The sequence below is a fragment of the Mytilus trossulus genome, chromosome 8 (genome assembly GCF_036588685.1).
Source record: "Mytilus trossulus isolate FHL-02 chromosome 8, PNRI_Mtr1.1.1.hap1, whole genome shotgun sequence".
Lineage (NCBI taxonomy): Eukaryota > Metazoa > Mollusca > Bivalvia > Mytilida > Mytilidae > Mytilus > Mytilus trossulus.
In genome coordinates this window covers 62,010,953-62,035,073 of record NC_086380.1, presented here as the reverse complement: position 1 = coordinate 62,035,073, position 24,121 = coordinate 62,010,953, and the positions used below count along the sequence as shown (strand labels likewise).

At 32.8% G+C, this 24,121-nt stretch overlaps 1 long non-coding RNA gene across 2 annotated transcripts in view; it reads right to left on the bottom strand.

The window, feature by feature from the left end:
* Positions 1-24,121, bottom strand: part of LOC134681232 (uncharacterized) — a 29,102-nt gene that overhangs the window by 1,614 nt on the left and 3,367 nt on the right. The window contains exons 1-2 of one of the 2 annotated variants that reach the window (XR_010100583.1): positions 4,627-4,755; positions 2,092-2,149 (exon numbers count right to left, since the gene is read on the bottom strand). This is a non-coding gene — a long non-coding RNA (uncharacterized LOC134681232). Of the gene's footprint in view, positions 1-2,091; positions 2,150-4,626; positions 4,756-24,121 lie in introns of those variants that run through there. The other variant, XR_010100582.1, reaches the window with a different exon arrangement.

Genomic DNA, 24,121 nt, shown 5'->3' with positions numbered 1-24,121 from the left:
GTATTTCATTGAATCTCGATATTTATCATGTTTATAATTTTTCTAACAATGACGTTCTACCTCCATAAGCCTGCAAATGTCATGGCGGGTCACATATGCCTTATTGTATTATACAAATATTTACGAATATTGTAATTGGAATGCGTGCATATAATTAGAGTTTTTCAATTCCTACAATACCTCATTAATAAACAAAAAACCAAACCAACGGTGATTAAATACGTCCCTTTATTGACGACCAGGTCCGGTAGGGATGTTACATTTTTATGTTGTGTTTCTGTTGTGTCGTAGATCTCTTATATTTGATACGTTTCCCTCAGTTTTAGTTTGTATTAACCCGGATATGTTTTTTCTCTATCGTTTTATACATTTCGAACAGCGGTATGCTACTGTTGCCTTTACTTCTAAATCTCTAGCAACCTATGTTAGTTATAATTTGAGAACTTATTTTTCTCCTTCATGACGAATCAGAGTGTCAGAAAAAATTGAGTGTACCAATTGATTCACAGAGACCTCTTTTGAACTTTTTACAAGGTTTATTTAATAACTTAGTATGTCTATTCTACTATTGAATTGTAAGGAATTACCGAATTTTATTTATTTGCTATACATTTGAATGTGGATTGGAGACAATGCGCCATTGTTATGAAAACGTACGCCTTACCCGTTCATGTAAAAGAGCAGCGAAAGATGCAAGGGGGAGTCACACTCAGAATTAGAAAATAAACTGACAACGCCATGGCTAATAAATAAAAAAAGACTAACAGGCAAATAATAGTACACAAAACAACATAGAAAACTAAAGACTAAACAACACTAACCCCACCAAAAAGTTGGGGTGATATCAGGTGTTCAGGAAGAGTAAGTAGATTCTACTACATATGTGGCGCCCCTAATTCGTGTTGCTCATGTTATTTCAAACTCGAAAAATACTCTTATTCGGTATTTCACTATCACGAAAAGGGAACGGGATCATATTACGAAATTACGACACAAGGAACATATCCGATATCATCCGTAAAACAGATATTCCATAACAGTCAACCAACTCGTGATGGCGTCCGTAAAATTTACGAAGGGATAACTTCAACTTGACCATTTGAAACTCTTGGTTTAATAGATTCCTTGTGAGCAGTAATCCTCTATTATTGTCGAGCCTTCGATTTTAGTCGAAAAAGCGAGACTAAGCGATCCTACATTCCGTCGTCGTCGTCGGCGGCGGCGGCGTCCACAAATATTCACACTGTGGTTAAAGTTTTTAGAATTTTAATAACTTTCTTAAACTATCCTGGGTTTGTACCAAACTTGGACAGAAGCTTGTTTATGATCATAAGATAATATCCAGAAGTAAATTGTGTAAAAATAAAATTCCAATTTTTCCGTATCTACTTATAAATGGACTTAGTTTTTTTCTGCGGGTAAACATAAAAACATAACATTCAAACTGTGGTTAAAGTTTTTAGAATTTTAATAACTTTCTTAAACTATCCTGGGTTTGTACCAAACTTGGACAGAAGCTTGTTTATGATCATAATATAGTATCCAGAAGTAAATTTTGTAAAAAGATGACTCCATTTTGTCTGTATTTTACTTTTAAATGGACTTAGATTTTCTTCCAGTTAAAATTACATACAGTCTGCAGTTAAAGTTTTCAAATCATTTATTAGATTCATTAACTATCCTAGATTTTTTTACCAAACTTGGACAGAAGCTTCTTACAATCATAAGATAGTATCAAGAGGAATATTTTTTCCCACTTTTGTTGAGCCTGCAATTTACAGCAAAAGTAGGCGAGACATTTGGTTTCCGCGGAACCCTTGCACATTTTGGAAACCATGAAAGGAAATGGAAGTATTTAGTCCATTGATAATATATATTCTTAACTTGTGTGGTGCTGTCCTGTGTTTGGAGGAGTGGGCACTTACGAAAATTATACTCACTCATTATTTTGATTAAATCCTTCGATAAACCAATTAAAACAGTTCGTAAAACAAATTTTGTGGCGGATCGCCGTCTACCATATTCATTGTGTTATGGTGTTTAAATATTGTCTCTTTAGAATTATTCTATGTGGGAATAATACTAACTTACCCGACAAACATATCAGTATGATGCAAAAAGCAAAGAAAACTCTCATGGTGCAATTTTCCTGAAAAAAATAAAGCCAATTATTTGCATTAATAAATTTAAGATAAAGTGAAAAACCTTATTTCTTTACAGCAACCTATATGCGGGACAGTTATTTTAAATAGTGCAAATTAAAAATTGTATATTATATTCCAATATAAGTCGAAAGAGATTGTTTCGAATTATATGAACTTTCCGATTCAATGTAGCAAAACTCAAGCAGCGCCTGCAGACCGAGTATATATCTCCAAGGATGAACGATATTTCCTAACCAGGACGCTTATAAACCTAGAGTTCAAAGTGATGAAGTTGGAATCGTCTGTTCATAAATTTAACGGACTCCATAACGAGTTTGTTGACCGTTATAGAATATCCGTTACACAGATGAGAACAAATATATTCCAAATATCATTACAACAATCCCATCCCCTATCTCTAATTAAGAAATAATTCCTTCATGTCTTGCTCTATGCTAATTTTAACATGGATAGGCATTATATTTGTCGACATTTTACACTGAGCGTTAGCGAGGTGTAAAATGTGGTCAAATATAATGCCTAGCCATGTTAAAATGAAATTGAAAATGGAAATGAGGAATGTGTCAAAGAGACAACAACCCGACCAAATAAAAAAAACAACAGCAGAAGGTCACCAACAGGTCTTCAATGTAGCGAGAAATTCCCGCACCCGGAGGCGTCTTTCAGCTGGCCCCTAAACAAATATATACTAGTTCAGTGATAATAAACGCCATAATAATTTCCAAATTGTACACAAGAAACTAAAATTAAACTAATACAAGACTAACAAAGGCCAGAGGCTCCTGACTTGGGACAGGCGCAAAAAAGCGGCGGAGTTAAACATGTTTGTGCGATCTCAACCCTCCCCCTATACCTCTAACCAATGTAGAAAAGTAAACGCATAACAATACGCACATTAAAATTCAGTTCAAGAGAAGTCCGAGTCTGATGTCAGAAGATGTAACCAAAGAAAATAAACAAAATGACAATAATACATAAATAACAACAGACTACTAGCAGTTAACTGACATGTCAGCTCCAGACTTCAATTAACCTGACTGACATATGAATTTGAAAGTGTCTTAAACTTAAACATTGTTTTTGTTGGGTTTTTTTTACTTATGCTTTGAAGATACTCAGACTGACATTAACAACATATGCTTGTCGGAATTTTGTTTTCTTATATATAACCAACTTCGCAGTTGAATTGGCATTTCCTTTTTTGTCGAGCCTTCGACTTTAGTCGAAAAAGCGAGACTAAGCGATCCTACTTTCCGTCGTCGTCGGTGTCGTCGGCGGCGTCAACAAATATTCACTCTGTGGTTAAAGTTTTTGAAATTTTAATAACTTTCTTAAACTATACTCGATTTCTACCAAACTTGGACAGAAGCTTGTTTATGATCATAAGATAGTATCCAGAAGTAAATTTTGTAAAAAATAAAATTCCATTTTTTCCGTATTTTACTTATAAATGGAATTAGTTTTTTCTGCGGGGAAACATTACATTCGCTCTGTGGTTAAAGTTTTTAGAATTTTAATAACTTTCTTAAACTATTCTTGGTTTGTACCAAACTTGGACAGAAGCTTGTTTATGATCATATGATAGTATCCAGAAGCAAATTTATTAAAAAAATAAAATCTATTTTTTCCGTATTTTACTTTTAAATTGACTTAGTTTTTTCTGCGGGGAAACATTACATTCGCTCTGTGGTTAAAGTTTTTAGAATTTTGATAACTTTCTTAAACTATCCTTGGTTTGTACCAAAATCGGACAGAAGCTTGTTTATGATCATATGATAGTATCCAGAAGCAAATTTAGTAAAAAAATAAATCTATTTTTTTCCGTATTTTACTTTTAAATTGACTTAGTTTTTCTGCGGGGAAACATTACATTCACTCTGTGGTTAAAGTTTTTAAAATTTTAATAACTTTCTTAAACTATCCGTGGTTTGTATCAAACTTGGACAGAAGCTTATGTATGATCATAAGCATGATAAGATAGTATCCAGAAGTAAATTTGGAAAAGATAACTCCATTTTTTATGTAATTTACTTTTAAATGGACTGCGGGGAAAGCTTTTCTTCCAGTGAACATTACATACAGTCTGCAGTTAAAGTTTTCAAAACATTTATTAGATTCATTATCAATCCTAGATTTTTACCAAACTTGGAGAGAAGCTTCTTACAATCAAAAGATAGTATCAAGAGGAATATTTTTATTGATTTTTTTCCTCATTTTTGATGAGCCTGCGATTTACACAGCAAAAGTAGGCGAGACACTGGGTTCCGCGGAACCCTTACAAATTTTTTTAAATCTTCATCACTATTGTCTAATGAGTTTCATACAGATGAAACATTCGTAAGGCGTATTATACAATAAAAATGATATATGACGATGATGATAGCTAGCAGTAAACAAACTTAAAGCAATTACGTGTTCATTTTAGTGATTATCACTGGAATGCTACTTGAAAATATCTTACCTTTTCGAGTTGGGGATTAAAACTTGCGTGTTGTATAAGCCGTGATAGCAATTAAAGTTAATGCAACTTCTGGCGCTGATGTTAAATACGAATGATTCAACAGTCTAATGTGGGGAGAATCTCAAAAATCACAAATGATCATTCGTTGTATATACCTGTATGATGTGTTTGATAATCCTGAGGTGTATAATAGAAATAAAATATTTACAATACATTCGACAACACAACGAACAGGATCATTAAAACAACATTATTGTTATTTATATAATTATCATAATGATCATACAATTTTTTTCTTTCAAATTTAGTTATGGATCATTAAGATCATTGTTTCCCCTTTTCAAACGAACATTGATCGTTTCATGATCTGCATAAGTTTGTTTCCATGAAGCTGAAAATGATTCAAAACCAAACATAACTATTGTATTTATTATTCAGCGTCTACAAGACTGACGTATTACAACTTTTCAACAAAAATTAAGCAATGTTTGTTTATTGTGTTAAGGTTTATCTCCTCGTGTCACATTCGATCATAAGTGATCTTTTAATATACATTTCTGAGAATATTTTCTATGCTCTAACCATAACAACTTATTCATCGAAATTATCCTTGGGGTCGTAATAAAGAAGTAGCAGGTCTCTATAACCGTATTTAATATATTACGTTTGTTAGATGTTTCAACTTTGAAGAGAAATATATGGAGTGACTCGTTCTGTTTTCTTTTTTTCTTTATTTTCTGGAGTTTAATATAATACTGAATGAGCACAATACTTGCAAAACTCGTTAAAATGTGTGATGCACTTATTCTATCTTAACATTTTCCTTGGTATTATCTTTCTATCGACTTCCTTCTGTAAGGTCCTCGGACAGAACAGGTAATCGACTTTTCTTTGTAGTAAAACTCATTCAGACACTATAACGTTTTAGATTTACATGTTGGTGAAATGTTGATTATTTTTTTGTTATCAGAGTTTCTCGACTCCAAAATATCTGAACACCACTATATTCATACGAAGAAAGTAGTAGACAATACAACTTGTGTATGACTTGTGAAATGTGGGTTTTCATGGACAACAAAACGATGCGCAGCGACCTAAACTTCTTCCAGAAATTTTAAGTTGGGAATAGAGTTTTCTTTTTTAGGTGATAACATTTATGTAAAGTACCGTCCATATTTATGAAATGTCCATGAAAGTCAAAATTTGTAGTTAACGATAAGTATTTGATTTTTTTGTATCAAACACACCACACAGGTAAACTATGTCACGTACAACAAATGTATTGGCATCCTTCGTGCAGTGATATTTTGAGAAAGTCCACACTTAAATCTTATATCGTTATTGTTACATAATATCGGTGCATTATTTAAATCCCTTTCTTAACACGTCTACTTGAACAATACATAATGAGATTCATTTAGCTACATATTATACAATGCGTCATGTCGCGTAAAATAAGAATGAAAACATAAAAATTATATTATCATAGTTGTGTGGGATAATTAGTTTCAAATACGTTTCTTTTTGTCGAATAAAAACCTAGCTGACATTTATACACAACTATGATGTTTTAAATATTAAATTATATTAAAATAAAAAAAAGAAAGATTAAAACAAATTTGAATAAAGTTCAACTGGAGATTTACTGCAAAATTATGAGAAGTCACTTCGAATAATTGACTTCTATGTTTAAATAAGGTTTCTACATGTTTAAAAGTCTATTGTGAAATCTATTATCACTGAACTAGAAAACATATGCTGAAGCCCGCCTCCGTGTGCAGGATTTTGTCGCTGTGTTGAATATCCATTAGTAACCTTTAAGTGACCTTCGGCAGTTTTCTGCTCTTTCACAGGGTTGTTGTCTCTTTGACATATTCCTCATTTTCATGAATGCACAATTTAATGTCTAGTGACAAATATTTCATGCCTGGTCAGTAAGAAATTGGTTCACAACTTCTTATATCTCAGTAAAGAAATGTTTTAATATATAGTTTTTCCTCTCAGAATGTGTCTGATAGGTTGACTTTGTTTTTTGCAGTTAACATTTAATTAAAGACTAAGATTTATTGTTTAATTTCGAATGATAAATGTGTAAAACTTCATGAATTGTTTTAAAATTTGGGACAGAAGTTTATATTCAAGATCAAGCAATAGCATCTGAAGAAAAAAGTATGATTTTTAATAAAATTTAAGTATTTTATTGATAAATGGACTTACTGTTTTCAGTCACCATTACACTGACAGTAGCAATACCATGCAGAAAAGAGTTTCAGAACCCTATATATAGTGTGCCACGATTGCTTGCAATTTTTATTATGGATGCCTGTATACCAATTTGTGTGCAAACAAAAATTGTAAGAAAATGAATTTCACAATAAATCTACAAGAGTTATCTTTCTCTTGATTAGTATTTTCATAAATAGGTATCCAATGTACCAGGATTATAATTAAGTACGACAGACGCGCGTTTCGTCTTCGTAAGACTCATCAGTGACGCTCATATCTAAATATTTATAAAGCCAAAAAAGTACAAAGTTGAATAGCATTGAGGATCCAAAAGTCCAAACAGTTGTGCCAAATTCGGCTAAGGTTATCTATGCCTGGGATAAGACAATCCTTAGTTTTTCGAAAAATTCAAACTTTTGTAAACAATTATACAACAGTCTGTAACGTTTGGACCGTACTGTATTCATTTCATCTCTTGCTTTGGTAACAAATTGATACTTTCAAATATATTTTCCTGGAAGATTGTTTTTTGTTGGTTTTGTTTTGTTTTGATTAGCTTTTGTTTTTATCAAAAACCAATTGTAATTCATGTATATGAACCAAATCTTTAAATTGCTTGTAAATCTTATGTTTAAGATTATATCTCTGGTTCATTCGTGTTCATCCAATATTTGAGAATCATTCCAAACAATGAGGATTAGTGGTTCCTCTTCAGGACTGGCATATTGATATTTACTTGTAATTCACCTGTTTCAGTTATTTTTTATACGACCGCAAAAATTAAAAAAAATGTTGATTGTATATTGGTATCACTATACTATATTATATTTATCAATTAAAATTCAAGATAATGTTGACACAATGTTTATAACCACAAAAGGAAGGTTGGGGTCGATTTTGAGGGATATGATACCAAAGATTTAGTAGTTAGGGACCCAAATGGACCCACAGGGGCAAAAGTGGCCTTACACAAGTATTTATCTAGTTTCAGGACATCATAAGTATTTCAATTGCTCTGAAATTGTAACATAATGTTTAATACCATAAGTAGAAGGTTGGGATTTATTTTAAGGATTATGGGACAAACAGTCTAGCAATTAAATGAATTAAGTGCCAAAAAGCGGCCAAAAAACAAGTATTTTGTCGAGCCTTCGAGTTAAGACGATAAAAAGAGACACAGCGATCCTACATTCTGTCGTCGTCGTACTGAATTTTACCAAACTTAGACAGAAGCTTGTTTATAGTCATAAGATATTATTCAGAAGTAAATTTTGTAAAAAAATAAATCCATTTTATCTGTATTTTACTTTTAAATGGGCTTAGATTTTTTGCCAGGAAACAACACATTCACTCTGTAGTTAAAGTTTTTAGAATTTTAATAACTTTCCTATACTGTTTTTAATTTGTACTAAAATTAAACTATCCTTGAATTTTATCACTTGGCGTCCGGCGTCCGGCGTCGTCCGTCGTCGTCCGTCGTCGTCCTGCGTCCGGCGTTAACTTTTACAAAAATCTTCTCCTCTGAAACTACTGGGCCAAATTTAACCAAACTTAAATCATCATTAGGGTATCTTGTTTAAAAATTGTGTCCGGTGATCTGGCCAACCAATCAAGATGGCCGCCATGGCTAAAAATAGAACATAGGGGTAAAATGCAGTTTTTGGCCTATAACTCAAAAACTAAAGCCCTTAGAGCAAATCTAAAGAGGGGTAAAATTGTTTGTCAGGTCAAAATTTATCTGCCCCGACATTTTCAGATGAATCGAACAACCCGTTGTTGGGTTGCTGCCCCTGAATTGGTAATTTGAAGGAAATTTTGCTGTTTTTGGTTATTATCTTGAATTATATCATAGATAGAGATAAACTGTAAACAGCAATAATGTTCAGCAAAGTCAGATTTACAAATAAATCAACATAACCAAAATGGTCAGATGACCCCTTTAGGAGTTATCGCCCTTTATAGTAAATTTTTAACCATTTTTTGTAAATCTTAGTAATCTTTTACAAAAATCTTCTCTGATACTACTAGGCTAAATTAATTCAAGCTCAGCCACAATCATCTTTGGGGTATGTAGTTTCAAAATTGTGTCCGATGACCCAACCAACCAACCGAGATGGTCGCCATGGCTAAGAATAGAACATAGGGGTAAAATGCAGTTTTTGGCTTATAACTCAAAAACCAAAGCATTTACAGCAAATCTGACAAACATGTTTATCAGGTCAAGATCTATCTGACCTGAAATTTTCAGATGAATTGGACAACTGGTTGTTAGGTTGCTGCCCCTGAAATGGTAATTTTAAGGAAATTCTGATGTTTTTGGTTATTATCTTGAATATTATTATAGATAGAGATAAACTGTAAATCGCAAATATTTTCAGCCAAGTAAGACCTACAAATAAGTCAACAGGACCAAAATGGTCAATTGACCCATTTAGGAGTTATTGCCCTTTAAAGTCAATTTTTAACCATTTTTCGTAAATCTTAGTTATCTTTTACAAAAATCTTCACCTCTAAAACTACTGGGCCAAATAAAATTAAACTTGGCCACAATCATCATTGAAGTATTCAGTTTAAAATTTGTGTCTGGTGACCCGGCCAACCAACCAAGATGGCCGCCATGGCTAAAAATAGAACATAGGGGTAAAATGCAGTTTTTGGCTTATAATTCAAAAACCAAAGCATTTAGAGCAAATCTGATAGGGGTTGATATTGTTTATCAGGTCAAGATCAATCTGCTCTAAAATTTTCAATGTATTGGACAACTGGTTGTTAGGTTGTTGCCCCTGGATAAGAAAATTTAAGGAAATTTTGCCGTTTTTGTTATTATCTTGAATATTATTATAGATAGAGATAAACTGTAAACAGCAATAATTTACAGCAAAGTTAGAACTTAAAATAAGTCAACATGACCAAAATGGTCAATTGACCCCCTACTGAGTTATTGCCCTTTATAGTCAATTTTTAACAATTTTCATAAAATTTATAAATTTTTACTAACATTTTCCACTGAAAGTACTGGGCCAATCATTATAGATAGGGATAATTGTACTTTTTAAAATATTTAATAGATTCATAAACTAAAAAACTATCCTTGAATTTTATTAAATTTGGACAGAAGCTTCTTACAATCAAAAAATAGTATCAAGAGGAATATTTTTGAACATTCGAATTACAGCAAAAGTAGGCGAGACACTGGGTTCCGCGGAACCCTAACGAATTTTTCTAGTTTCAGGACAATAACTTGTGTGTAACTTTATGGATCTCTCTGACATTTTACCACAAGGTTCAATATAACAAATGGAAGTCTCGGTTTCAGTTTGGGGTTAATATCCCCGAACATGAAATAAGAAGGGTCCAAAAAGGACCAAAAAGACGCATTTTTCTAGTTTACAGACAATAACTTGTGTTTAGGTGAAGGTTTCATACTACAAAGGAAAGGCTGGAATTGAGTTTTGGAGTTCTTGCTCCAAGTGGGGTTTCAATAAGTTGGGGGCTAAAAAAGGCCCAAATAAGCATTTTTGTAGTTTTCAGTCAATAACTTGTGTATAAATCTCTCTCAAATTATACAAGTTTAAAATTTATTTATTAAGCAATGATGATGATAAGCTTTAAGTTTTTTAATATTAATTTTAACCATGAATGTATGACATTTTATATTCTAATATTTTATGATTGATTTAATTGAGAAGTTATTGTTGCAAACTCCATTTGCATTGAAAGTATTTTTCGAATATGGGAAAGGGGCAGGTGAAAAAAAGGGAAGGGGTACACTTTTTCTCATTTCAGATTTCAGAAATTAAAAAGAAAGTTTTTTCAAATGTTTTTTTTTTTAATTTTTAGGCATTAATAAAGATTTAAAGTTCATCAGACCACAATCATTCTATATCAGAAACCTATGCTGTGTCAACGATTTAATCATAATCCAAATTCAGGGATGTATCCAGCTTGAATGTCCAGACCCCTGCGGTCGTATGAAGCAGCGCCCAGCGGAACATCTTTTTTCACAATCAGGGGTTCATTAAGGGAGGAAAATAAGTTACACATTTGTGTTTTTTTTGTACTCGGCGCAAAACAGGGGAAGGGCTCGATAGAACCTCGACCTTCCCAAGTTTCTCAGCCTCATACCGAAAAGGTTTTTTTCCTGACATTGACCTAATATTGTATATAAATCCGTGTTTTGATTTCAAAGTGGCAAAATTTACAGAATGATGAGATCTATATAATACCAATTGACATCGAAACTGTCAAACTACTTCTTATAGGAGTTATTGGCCTCAAAATTAAAATCATAAATTAATTTTGTTTTTAACATTGGTTTCAAAAGGGACAAGTGAACTTTTCTCATCACTTGGCGTCCATCATCGTCGTCCGTCGTCATCGTTAACTTTTTGAACTTTTTCTACCGAACAGCTGAAAGGAATGAAACTAAATATGGCATGATAGGCTTACCAATTGTTTTTACTTTGTTACTGTTCCAAAAATCCAAGATGCCCGCCAGAACGGTATTTCGATTGACATAGGACACCTGAACAATACATACAAATATATTATTTTAAATAACCACTGAATTGAATAAAAATAAATATGGTATGAAGGTTTCTTATTAGGTGCTGACCAAGTGTTGTCATTTGAAGTTGATCCATTATCCAAGTTAGCCGCCAGCTTTGTCTAATAAGGAACCCTATAAACAATACATACAAATGTCTTCTTAAATAGAACCACTAAAAACAATGAAACCAAAAATGACATGAATGTTCTGTATGTAGTGCTAATCAATTGTTGTTTCTCCGAAGCAAATTTATCATTCAAGATGGCCACCAGAGAGTGGCTACGTTTAACATAGGACCCTAGGGGTAATGCATTCAAAAGTCTTCTATTGAAGAACTACAATGGAATGAAACCAATCATGGTATAAATGTTGCTTGTGTGCCGCTGACGAAGTGAAGTTACATTGTAGAAAATCCATCAACCTGGCATGTCGTTTAACATAGAACTTTTTGCACAATGCATACACATATATCTATTTTAGAGAAGCACTGAATTGAATTAAACCAAACATGGTGCTGACCAATTGTTGTTACTTTAAAGCCAATCCAACATCCAAGGCAGCCGTCAAAGAGGGATTTTTACATAGGACCCTGAGGAAAATCCATACAAATGTCTTCCTTGAGAGAACCACTAAATAGAATGAAATAAAAACATGACATAAATGTACCTTATAATGTGCTGACGACGTGTTGTAACTTTTGAGTCGATCAATCCTTTAATATGGCAACCAGCTGAGACTCAGCTTAACATGGGACCCCATGGACAATACATACATCTTCTTTTAGAGAACCACTGAATGGAATGAAATCAAACATAGTATGAATATTCCCGATGAGGTGCTGACGAAGTGTTGTTACTTTGTCGCCAATCCAACGTCCAATATGGCCGCCAGCGGGGGACTAACTTTAACATAGGACCCTATGGGAAATACATCCACAAATGACTTCTTTTAGAGAACCACTGAATAGAAGGAAACCAAACATGGCATGAATGTTCCTTATGAAGTGCTGACCTAGTGTTGTTACTCTGTAGCAAATCCATCAACAAATAGCTTCCAACGGGGGACTTAGTTTAAAAAAGGGCCCTATGGGTAGCATAGACAAATGTTTTCTTTTAGAAAACCGTTTAATGAATTGAAACAAAACATGGGATGAGGTGCCGACCAAGTGTTGTTTCTTGTAGCTGATTTGTCATTGTCTACACTTTTAATGAATTTATTCTTAATTTTCGTAAACTTTACAAAAATTTTCTGCATTTGATCAAATAACCTGGCTAATATTAAACCAAGTTTGGCCTCAATCATTATTAGTAATAAAATTAACGGTACCAACTTTCTTGCACCAGATGTGCATTTCGACAATTCGTGTCTCTTCAGTGATGCTCGTGGCCAAAATATTTGAAATCCAAAGCTTATACCAAAGATGAAGAGCTATTATCCAAAAGGTCCAAAAAGTATAGCCAAATTTGTGAAAGGAATCAGAGCTTTGCATGAGGGAGATATATTCCTTAATTTATAATAATTTCTAATATTTTGTAACAGCAAATTTTAATAACACAAAAAAATCCGTATTTTCATGCCAGTACCGAAGTACTGGCTACTAGGCTGGTGATACCTCGGGGACTAATAGTCCACCAGCAGAGGCATCGACCCAGTGGTAGTAATAAAATTAACGGTACCAATTTTCTTGCACCAGATGCGCATTTCGACAATTCATGTCCCTTCAGTGATGCTCGTGGCCAAAATATTTGAAATGCAAAGCTTATATAAAAGATGAAGAGCTATAATCCAAAAGGTCCAAAAAGTATAGCCAAATTTTTGAAAAGAATCAGAGCTTTGCATGAGGGAGATATATTCCTTAATTTATAATAATTTCTAATACTTTGTAACAGCAACTTTTAATAACACAAAAAATCCGTATTTTCATGCCAGTACCGAAGTACTGGCTACTGGGCTGATGATACCCTCGGGGACTAATAGTCCACCAGCAGAGGCATCGACCCAGTGGTAGTAATAAAATTAACGGTACCAATTTTCTTGCACTAGATGCGCATTTCGACAATTCATGTCTCTTCAGTGCTGCTCGTGGCCAAAATATTTGAAATGCAAAGCTAATATAAAAGATGAAGAGCTATAATCCAAAAGGTCCAAAAAGTATAGCTAAATTAGGATATCTGTTATAATTCTAATCAATTTCTACGTGATTTCCAAACCTTAAGTAGAGCATCTAGTTAATAACTAAAGAAAGTTATAACCGATAGAAAGAAATTAAAAACAAATACAAAATGTTATAACCATAAGAAAAGATCTACAGACATTGAAGTTTAATACGTCAGTGCGATCGAATTTGTTGTTCAACTTCTTTATGCAGGTTCAATTAAAATGGCACTTATTTGTATATAAAAGTATCACCTAAATTTTATTAAATTGATTTTAATCCTGCCTTAACTAAATCCATCAGAAATTATACAGTTGTAGACCCCCCCCCCCCGCCCATACAGTGACAATTTGTTCGTTTGCCGACAACGTTGAGCTGATGCAATCCATAAATAGGGATCTCTTCTCTTGCCTGGTGGTTCTCTGCCTTACACTTAATACTATTCCTCAATCCCTAGAAAATGACTGAACAGAATTTGATTAAACCAGAGACATATATATGTCTCTGATTAAACTTGTATTGATTCTTTTAAAATAATCAATCATAAAACATGGCGGACAGGCAACATAAGTGCAAAAAAAAACAAAAATAAAGATCTTCCAGAGTAATGTGCTTTCTACCTCATTTTATGGTGCAAAATGTTGGAGAATGACACAGCCAAAGACTCTCTGGATTCCATACCAAATATATGAAGAAAATATGTAAAATATATTGGCCAGCACAGATAAAAAAAAGTGACACAAAGAAAACAAGACAAAAAGATCTAATGACTACCATAAAACAACGGAATTTCAGATGCCTAGGGCACATGCACCTTAAGAAAAGAACAGGATAATATCACCAAAAAACTCTGAAATGGACACCATCCGAAGTTAAAAGGAACAGAGGAAGACTTAAAGAAACTCGTAGAAGAACAATTGATAGCGAATTTAAAAGCATGGGATAGACGTTCGAAAAATGGAGAAGATTACAAAAGACAGACAACAGTGCAGATACCAAGTCTCAGCCTTATATGCCAGCAGGCATAAAGAGGATTAGTTAGTTAGTTAGATTCTTTTACAGGTTATGGAGTTGTGCACTTCATTACAGTTTTCAATAATTAGTGTTTATAAACTAAATTGACTATTGGGGTTTCAGACAACAAAATTTAATTTATTCTGCTTATAGTTTTTGAGAAAGAAAGAGATACACATTTCCAATGACAGAATCATTTTTTTATAGTAAAAAGTAGAATATCAAAAATAACGAACTCCGGGAAACATTCTACACGACCCCCAACAATAAAAATGGCAAACTAAAAATATCAAGCACATCAAAGAAATAGATATTAACCGTCATATTCCCGACTTGGTGCATACATTTCCTTTTGCAGAAAATGGGGGATTAAACCTGGTTTTATAGCTAGTTAAACCTTTAAGTTTTATGACAGTGACATGAAATTCCATCAAATTGACAACGATGTGTGAACAAAACAAACATACATAACAAGTGAAAATGCCAAAATAGTAGGGGTACAGCATTCAACATTATGATTATAATTTTTATCAAATAAATATGTCAAAAATGAAAAAAAGACTTATAGACAGAGAACATGGGCAAACACGAAAGACAAGAATATAAACTAACAATAGTACACCTAAACAAAGATGGAAGAATAAGTACCGACCCATTCCAAATTCATATTACCAAACAAAAAAGAAAGACGTAAACAGTTAAAGTAATCATTTACGAAGAAAAAAAAAGAAATCTATAACACGTAATCATTAAGGTCCTAGACTCTATACTTTAAAGTCCTTTGTTTATTATTTGTGAAGTTGATACGGAATATTTATCAACAAGGTCTTGGTATTAACGGTGATTTCTTTTCAGAATAAAAAAAAGAGACGTTCATTGACATACCCTGGTTCATAAACATCCTGCTAAGACACTGGTGACAGTTTACAAAGTCTGAGTATGAGTTGCAAGCTCATGAGTTGGGAAAAGTATATTCCATATGTTGGTGAAGTTCATAAATTGCTACTAAGATTGAAGTACGAGGGATTGATAATATCACAATTTAAATCATCTTTGTTATAGACTGGTACTGAGGTGATCGTTTATGTCCAATTCGAGGTATAAATCTAAATTGAGGCAAAGGAAGCCTTATCTGTTTAATTTTTTTTCCTTGAGAATGAATAAATGGAACTTAATTGACTTTAATGTGGTACGGGAGTTTAAATTAGAAATGATATAGGTTCAAAAATATCATAAAAATGACCGGTAACCGCGCATTTTCCTAAGTTACAGTTTATGACAAAATGACGCATTTTGTATTGATTTATATACCAAAAAAACATCATTATGCGATAAGAAGCTAAATGATAAAATTGTAAATAAAATACGAGAAGATAGCTTTCAGAATATGCTTTGATAATATAAGAAGAAAAGATAAAGTCACCGTGCGATTTTTCCAGCTAATATTCAAATTGCAAAATTCCATGTAGATTCCTTCAGAATATGCACTTTTACAGAGTTACCTTTCCTTAAAATGGCAATTCATAAAACATTTAAAATCAAGCTTAAATCATTTACACTTGTACAAATATCAAAATTCATAAGATTAATTCTTATATATTTGTTCTTTTAATAGCAAATTCACATTTGTTAACTGCCTTCAGTGTCAAAGTTTGTTAACTTGATTGACAATCTGGACCTTAAATTCTTTGTTTTTCAAAATTTAAAATTGCAGAAGACACCAGTACCATCTTAATTAGACAAAACAGTCTGTATTGAGAATTTATACAACACAGAAAAGGGTGTATGTCTTCAGTGTCTGCTCTATTTTACATTAGCCCAGTTTACGATTGTTTTTTTTGGAAATTCAAATCGCATTTCCATGTTAACAAACGGACTTAATAGATAAGTTATGTAATAACGCATACTTAACATACTCTTTACCGTCCATTTCATTTTCTTAATTTACTTGAAAGTCTTTCTGAACAAAAGTTTCCTTGTAACACGTCTGGTAATCTATACGCGCAGAACATTTGGTTCTGCAATGAAAACCGTGAGAGGATTTTCCGGTTGTGCTTGAGTGGAGCAAATGTCACCGCTTCGAAAGGTATATACATTTCTAAATCGCAATTTTGTTATTCTACTGATCAAAATATTGAAAATCGGAGAATGCTTTGCTGGGGTGAATACTTTAACTAAAAGATACATGTATTATTTACTGTTGCACGTGGAGTTGAACTCCTACAAAATCAGTTGCCGCACGAGAACTCGCCTAAAAAAGTGACATTTAGATTTTGAAATGGTTCTATTAACAGACCTACAAGTTTAAATCTACTTTTTATTCAGTCAGTGGGTGTGAATGTCGTTTTGGGCGCCGTGTACGCTGTCCGGTGTTGATCGACATCTTAATAACTCTAAAAACCTCATATTTTCATTATGACATGCGTGAGGGGATCGGTTCCGATTGAGGACATCGTGAATGCGTGAGGGGACGTGAAATCATAATTTTATATCCAAACTATGAGTCATTGAATGAGTTTTGACAATGGTGAGTCCAGACATATTTTGATGAGTCCAGGACTCATGGACTCACCTTAGTGAGAACCCTGTTGGGGTACGAACAATGAAACTACCCATGATGCTTTAGATTCTGAAACAGCCAATTAAAACTTGCTGCCACAAAAAAAATGGCACTTCAAATTGGAGTTTAAACACCAACAATCAACAATTAATTTCTTCTGGTCATAAATTTGTCCATTCTTTTTCAGTGTTTACCTTTTTATCCCCCCCCCTGGTTTCTTTGTATATTGTTTTCATATTAGCCCAAGTTTTAGTTGACACACATTTTTGTTGCTGTGCATGTATTTAGTGATTTTCATATTGTGTCATGCTTAAGCTTGTGAATCTGTCTTTAATTATTATAGAGAAAGGTATGATTAGGCTCCTGTTGTTCCTTTAATTCAAACTGCTGGCAAAACTGTTGAAAGAGCCTCAATTTCAGATATATTTAATGCAAAACTGTTGAAAGAGCCTCAATTTCAGATATATTTAATGCAAAACTGTTGAAAGAGCCTCAATTTCAGATATATTTAATGCAAAACTGTAAAAAATGCTAAAAAAAGAACTTCAATTAGAGGTGTCTTGTCAGTTGTCATTTATAAAGGTGATCAGTATTACAAATATCACATGATGATAACCTATAAATATTTGTTTAGAAATTAAAATATTTTAATGCCATTTTGTTTAATTATTTTTTCATCCTAGGCCTACAGCAGATATCACACCAAACACAACAAGTAGGACTCGGTATCAACCTGGCTCTACTCAACCTCGCACAACAGCTCTGGATTCTTCAGGAAACAGTAGGAGAAATCGTGCTGCAGTTTTTGATAATGGTATTAACCGAAACAATGTAAGAATTTGATTTACTAACAGAAAAATTATCATTACTTTTGTAAACTGTCATATCAATGTTTTTAACTACCAATATAATCATAATGTTTAACCCCGCCGCATTTTTGCGCCTGTCCCAAGTCAGGAGCCTCTGGCCTTTGTTAGTCTTGTATTATTTTGATTTTAGTTTCTTGTGTACAATTTGGAAATTAGTATGGCGTTCATTATCACTGAACTAGTATATATTTGTTTAGGGGCCAGCTGAAGATTGCCTCCGGGTGCGGGAATTTCTCGCTACATTGAAGACCTGTTGGTGACCTTCTGCTGTTGTTTTTTTATTTGGTCGGGTTGTTGTCTCTTTTACACATTCCCCATTTCCATTCTCAATTTTATTACAAAAAGTATGTGGTCAGTATCAAAGTCAAAAGGAGAAAAGGAACACGTTTGTTACTGAGGTCGAAAATATAAGGTGAAATTCAAGAATTTCACTGAAAACAGTAATATTCACTTTCTACCCTTTTACACACATTTTTACAGTAAAACAGATGTTGTTCATTATAAAAAAAATTGTTTCAAATATTAGTAGAAGAAAAAATATTTGCACTAGAATTATGTACATATGCAGCTTCAGATGCTGTTCAAATTATATATTTTTATATGAAGTGTTTTTGTTATAGATTGGATAATTCCAAAGAAAGTTATGATGACAATTTATGCTGTGCATGAATTTTGAATCAATTAATGAACTGTTATTGTCTCTGTTTTTATTTGTGCAACCTGAGATTTAGGTTTATTGCATAATTTATGAATTTAGAATTTGTCTTCAAAATGTACCATTCAAAAATATTGTATATTAAATTTTAAACAGAAAAACAAATTTCACATTCAAAGAGTTAAGGATTACAAGACCAAGGCCTCTCCTGAAAGGTGAAAATCATTCATTTACCAGACACCATAACAGTGGCAGCGGACAGAATCAGGTTCAAAACCCTTAAAAAATGTTGTTATGCTGGCTTGTCATTTTAATTATCGGTGCCTGTAAATCATTTTTGTAAAACTGTGTCTGAACTGTAAGATCTTATAGTAAATCTACAGTAGGCCTCTTGATATCTCCAAAAAAGTATACTTCAGTCTTTGACATTCAAACTTATCTGTATTCATTTTGATTTGTGTTTCAGTAACTCAGTGATAGGTTAAAACTTTCAAAAAAATACCATGAGGACATTTTTGTTTTGTTTTGTTTGTATTTTTCCCAAACCCATTGTAATATATGAACTGTACATTTTAATATGTGTATGATTCTATCTGTTTAATTTATTTTTTCAAAGCCCTTTGCATTAATCCTTCATTCATTTACTGAAGGAATGTCACAATTTCATTTATCAGGATTTAGATTAATAAATATCCAACTTTGCTTAAGTTGATTAAGTTAAGGAATATAGGTCCCAGTGTCGAATTATGAAGTTAAAAGACAATTGACAAATTATTTTAATTTTGCATTTAAAAGTAATTTGATTATATATAATGTCCTGAATAAAGTTTAAAGAATAGAGAGTTAGGGGCAAACGAAATTAGCATAAGAAATGAAAATTTGGGAATAGTTGGTCCAAAATATATAGAATATAGAAAATTGGTCTCTGAATTTAGTTAAGGTTGTACCCAACACTTTGACTAAAATTAGTTTGGCTCTTTTAATAAAAATAAAATTATGACAAAATATTTACTTTGACCCTTTGAAAAAATATAAAATTTTCAAAAAACATGAACCAATCACTTTCTAGGAAAAAATTGGTATGATATATTGTGGTTTGACAACAACCAATTTTGATCATTGAGAAGCTTATTCTTTCCATAGAAATACAACATGATTAAAACGTTGAGCTGATTTTGCGGAGTTATCTCCCTGTAGTGTTAGGTACCACCTTTATACATTTTCAAAGGAGAGGTTATGATGACTAGCGTCATTATTCAGACCTTGAAAAAAGCAAAATTAGCATAATTCATTAAATCTTTTTTTGTGTTAAATGTCGCTCTTCTCTTTAAAAACAGAACCAACCAGTTTTGTAACGATACTTCTTCATCTCATAATGTTAACCTCCTAATTTTTGGTCAGTAGTTTCTCGTTCCATAATTTGACTTTATGAAAAAAAATTGCTGATCAGTTTGTTAATCTTCAACTCATTGATAATTGTTGTATCCAATCTGCCACACTTTGCATATATTTTTCTAACAGACATAAATTTTTGACTTTTCTATTTTAATTTTGTTATGTGTGATTATAGAAGTTTTCTCATACCAGAACATAGGCATAGTTAGTTCTTTTTATATTATTTGAAGACAGCATGGACAAATGCCTTACTTAGAAAATTCACACATGTTAAAGTTGTTTTGTTTTCAATATATGTTTTATCCACAAATAATTTAATTTTGGATGTAACATGTCTTCTGATTGGCTGAAGTTATTTTGTTATTAGCCCATAGACATAATTAAGTCATGTGACCGTGACGTCATCAACGTTTGGTTTTCTACAGTTTAAAATGGAAATAAGAATTAAATTATAAGAAATGGCTGTAATATTTCTTCTGTCTATTCGAAATAACGTAAAAAATGTGGTGCACACTGTTCACGTTATTCAGTGTGCACCAAATTTTTTATGTTATTTCTTCATAGACAGAAGAAATATTACAGTCATTCCTTAACAAAACTATCAGGTTAAACATGTCTCACTGTATTAAAATAATATAGTGTAGATTGCTTTGTAGTATTGGTTGATCAGTCAATTTATTAAAGTCTTATACTGAAGTATTTGTTGACAAGTTGTTATAGCTCTAGTTAAATATAAACTGGAAGGCATTTGATGCCAAAAGTATTTTTAGATTACTATGTATTTAAAATTTAAATGTTTATTCACAATTGTAAAATAAAATGAGCCAATTTGAAAATAAGGCCATTAGAATATTTTTTGAAGTTTTGGTTTTTATCAAGCCTGGAATGACATAAACAATTACAGATGCGAATTTCTAAAATAAATGCTTCGTCAGTGATGCTTAAATCCTTGTAAATCAGACTAGCAAGGCCATAAAATTAATGCGTTCAGAGGTTGAGGTTTTTTCCAGGTATTCTCATATTTTCCACCTTACAAAACTGGCTGCCAAGGTTGCTGAAAGTCTTTTTAGGTGATAAATAGTGTTGATCAATTAAATACTGTTATATGCCTTTATGTTTTTCTTTACGGATAGATTTGTTCGTTTTTATAGTGATTCACTTACATTATGCCTATTAAGTCTGTCTGTTTTGTTCATACATTGTTGTCAAGATAATAACAAAAAAATAAAAGACTGTCATGCAAGTGAGAGGTTTATTAGTTATAAAACCAGGTTTATCCCACAATTTCTACATAAAAAATGCCTGTACCAATTCAGGAATATGGCAGTTGTTATCCATTTGTTTGATGTGTTTGAGCTTTTGATTTTGCCATTTGATTATGAACTCTCCTTTTTGAATTTTCTCTAGAGTGTTTTTAGGTAAAGATTGCATGTAATGCATGCAATCTTTACCTAAAACACTCTATATAATGTAATGCAATCAAACCTTATGGGACTGACTTGATATCTAAATCTACAAAGACGTATCACTACCTCAATCATTTGTCAATTGTGACATACATCCTATCTGTGAACCTTTCCAGAAATTTTTGATGTAATACATGCTCAGATATCCAAGACACAAAATAATGTTACACTTGTTTAGAAAATTACATAACTTTTGCAAGGTGCAGCGATCTAACATCTGTTCTAAATTGTAAATGATGACATTGTTAAAAATTGGAGTTATTTTCCTTTGTCTTGAATTGCTGTTAATATAAAAAAAAAGAAGATGTGGTATGATTGCCAATGAGACAGCTATCCACAAAAGACCAAAATGACACAAACACTAACAACTATAGGTCACCGTACGGCCTTCAACAATGAGCAAAGCCCATACCGCATAGTCAGATATAAAAGGCCCCGATAAGACTGTAAAACCATTCAAACGAGAAAACTAAGGGCCTTATTTATGTAAAAAGATGAACGAAAAACAAATATGTAACACATAAACAAACGACAACCACGGAATTACATGCTCCTGACTTGGGACAGGCACATACATAAATAATGTGGCGGGGTTAAACATGTTCAATCAACTACAACCAATGTAATATTTAATTTCACTTCCCACTGATAAATGGAAGCAATATTTACCCTCAGTGCTTAAAGCACTTTGATTGTTATTTATTTTTGACACATTCAAGAGACAACTGTCATCTTCACAAAAGTTGATAATTCAGTAATAAAATGTATGTGATAAACATAAGTTTATATTCTTATATTTTTTTATTCTCCAGCACTTTGTCAATATGCCTTTTTAATTATCTTTTTTGACGTATTAGCTTGTTTTATAGTGATTCAGATTATAACACGTTTATAATTGCTGTACCCCTATTTAGACATTTTTAACCATTATGTCTGCTGGTTTTTTCTCTCGCCTTGACGGAGTCAATAAGCGAGACATACATGTAGGTATGCCGTTTCTGGCGTCGGCGACGGCGATGGCGTCAACAATGTATTAGTTTGTGATTAGCTCAGTTTTATTGGGAACCACTAGTGGTATGTCAATGATAATTGGTATGCAGATGTATTACCAATGCCACATCGCATTGCCATGGAGATTATTTGGCTCCGCCCCCTCAGTCATGGTCTATTGACTTTGAATGGTTTTCTTACTTTACATGTATTAGTTTGTGATTAGGTCAGTTTATGGAGATCCACTTGTGGTACGTCAATGATAATTGGTATGCAGATGTATTACCATTGCCACATCTCATTGCCATGGAGATTTTTTGGCTCCGCCCCCTCAGTTATGGTCTATTGACTTTGAATGGTTTGCTTGCTTTACATGTATTACTTTGTGATTAGGTCAGTTTATGGAGATCCACTTGTGGTACATCAATGATAATTGGTATGCAGATGTATTAGCATTGTCACATCTCATTGCCATGGTGATTATTTGGCTCCGCCCCCTCAGTCATGGTCTATTGACTTTTAATGGTTTGCTTACATTACATGTATTAGTTTGTGATTAAAATTACAAAAAGGCGAGACATATCTCTGTGATAACAGTTTATGTTCACACATCTTTGTCAATGTAATGTCATTTTATTTGGCTATCAAACAAGTGAGAGGTTTATATAGCAATTAAACCAAAAAAATGCCTGTATCACGTCAGGAATATGGTAGCTGTTATCAACTCGTCTAATGTGTTTTGTAATGGAGTCGTCCGAATAAGAAGTCTTTGTATTTTGTTTTTGGATGAAATTTGGAATGCATGAACATTAGGTGACACATATACACAATTCGTCTTTGACACAATCGGTTAAATAGAAGTTTGTATAACAGATGTGTAAATAGTTTTATGGTTTGTAACAAAAAAAAAGAAATTATCAAGAACCGACACAACCTCTACTGAAATATTAGATTGAAATAATTCATCAAAAAGTTGTAGAATTCCAGAAATCATCCATTGCATCATTTTTTTCAAACAAAATGACGGCGTGCTCCTTACATCAAACAAAAAACCTTTGTGGCTCTTAGATTAGCCGATAAAAATACCAAATATATGAATTGTACTATAGTTTATGTATTTTTAGAAATGCAACTGTCCTAGACAAATGTGATTATTTTTGCAGTGCACAAAATCATAAGGCATATTAGGCATAATACAGCATTTAGAAAGTTTCCCTGCTCGACAATTGAAATGTTCAAATATTATAATTAATGATGATGGATAACAATTTGTATAAATACCAATCAAAATGCCCAAACTTTTTAATCGTAGACTAATGTTATAATCTTATATGCACGAATAAACACATTCTCGGCACTTGACAATATTTAAAGTGCCGAATTAACCAGCATCGGAGATACATCCATCACAGCAGCATCGCCGATCTTCAACATTGCAGGAATGTTTGTAACCACAACCACGGGCGAAACATCCAAATCTGCAACCATCATTGTTCATACAGTAAGTTTTGAAGCATTTAACAGCTGCATCAGTATGATCAAACCCTAAAACAAATAGATTTTTTTACTAAAACAATTTTTTATAATCAGGCTTATATTTTTAAAGGCCATATGCA